Raw genomic sequence first — 2,262 nt, 5'->3', positions numbered from 1 at the left:
GGAAATGCAGATCATAACAAGTGTTATTAAAATCCAAAAGAAAATTGGGGGTAACCATGCAATTTTCCAAAGACAATTAATCTCTGAAAAATGCGTGGTTACCCCCAATTTTCTTTTTGGATACCAAGATCACTTCCTACGTTCTGCTCTCTCCGCATAGTTTTGAACTGCGCAAAAATATCCCTGTATTAAATAAGCACCCGCAATAGGAAATCCGAGTATCTCGAGATGCGCAGAACGTATGCGCAATAACAATAGTAGGCACCGTCCTTAACTCTTATCCTCCCCTACTCATATCCCCTTTGTGAACAGCACACAAAGTAGCTGCTTAGAACGTTTCAAAATTTAGCGACTTAGCTCTCACTTCCCTGTAATTGAAATGGCGCGGTCCTGCACTACAACGCCAAATTTCGCTTTGCCACTTTCCCTTTTTCAATCTCAATCTTAGAAAATTTCCCAGAAGCTTAACTAGAACGGGTTTTCCTTCTTATATCGTATACCGAGTTTAAGAAGAAGCACGCCGTCCGATAATTAGCACCTATTCACCGAAGTGGAGGTGACTAGTGGTGAATATTTACCGAGCCGCGAAGTGGCGAGGTAAATATCCACCACTAGCCACCGACACTGAGGTGAATAGTTGTTTTAGCAGTGAATAGTTGCATACCAGTAGTTGTTTTAGCAGTGAATAGTTGTTTAGCAATATAGCAGTGAGATAATATATAGCACAAAAAGACGATTCTCATTTATTCCTGCAAAGATAACAACATTTTCGGTCGCAAATTCCACGCGAATTGCTCGGAGGTGAATAGCAAAGGATATCCGGAGTTTTAGTAGCCAATCAGCGCGCGAGTTCAACGCTATCCACTGTTTTAGTATATACTAACTTATAATAATAAACATTTTCCTAGTTCCACAAATATTCGTCCAACTCCCTTCTTACGATTATTGTCAGTTACATCTGATCTTCACACAACGAAACTGCACATCTTTGAGGAAAACCGATTCCAAGGACCGTTTACGCCCACTATCATGACGCATAATATTGACTAGCCTGCGAAACAACATTGACCTTTTCACGGACTCACGGCAAAGAAGAACCCCATTTACCAAATACCCTCGAGACAGATCCTTGTACTTTACACCAACAGGAGCTTATCAAGGGGGCATCTATTGTCTACTTTCGCAAATCCCAAAATACACCTCTTTCACCCCCAAAAAATTTGCATAGCCATCGTTTTCGATTTCTCTTGGGACACCTTCATTTCCCAAGAGAAATCGAAAACAACGATTATGCAAAATTTTGGGGGGGTAAACAAGATGTATTATGGGATTTGCGAAAGTAAAGAATCTCCAATAATTCTCTGAGTCAACTCTTTCCCGAGTAAATTTACTTTTAGGAGCAGGTTTGTCCCGCGAAAAGTATCATTTTTCCCCTGACGCTGCGGTAGCTCTGTTTTGATTGGCTTTAGGTGTCCTGATTCTCCTAAGGGAGGCGTTTTATCATGAATAAATCTACTCGGGAAATGGCTGACTACTAGGCCAAGTGTGGGGGATACAGGAGCAGGTTTTTCCCGCGAAAAGTATCATATTTTCCCTGACGCTGCGGTAGCTCTGTTTTTATTGGCTTTAGGTGTCCTGATTCTCCCATGGGAGGCGTTTTATCATGAATAAATCTACTCGGGAAATGGCTGACTACTAAGCCAAGTGTGGGGGATACAACCTCCCCTTGATGAACTCCTCACACCCAAAGTAATATTCCCAAACCCTATGGAACTGACGAACGCACAAACAAAATCCTGGCTATTAGCAAGGGTGAATTAGATAAGAGTGTTGATCTATCACTTTGCGGTCTTGCCACAGCACAGTCAAAAAGGGAACTATTTTTAGACACACTTTGCGCGCGAAATAAACAAAGGGCCGCCAATTTTAACCAATCAGAAGAAGCAACAGCGAAATAAACAAACAGGGTTCGTACGCTTTTTTCAACTAAAAATTCAAGGACTTTTCAAGTACTTTCAAGCACACATTTTACATTTTTCAAGGACTCCACGCACTGCAAATCAGCGATAAGCAGCTGTTCACAAAGCTAGTGTGCGCCGACTCTCCCATGCTCGAAATGTCAACATCCTTCATGCACACAAGGCATCGTGCCTGTGTTTGTCACCCTTGACTTCGCATAGCCACTCTTTGCACACGGTTTCTGAAGCCACAAGTCGCTGAAAACACACTTTCCCATTGTTGTAAATCTTTTATTCATGAAAC

This window comes from Montipora foliosa, chromosome 6, assembly GCF_036669935.1.
Source record: "Montipora foliosa isolate CH-2021 chromosome 6, ASM3666993v2, whole genome shotgun sequence".
Classification (NCBI taxonomy): domain Eukaryota; kingdom Metazoa; phylum Cnidaria; class Anthozoa; order Scleractinia; family Acroporidae; genus Montipora; species Montipora foliosa.
This window is presented reverse-complemented; position numbering follows the sequence as displayed.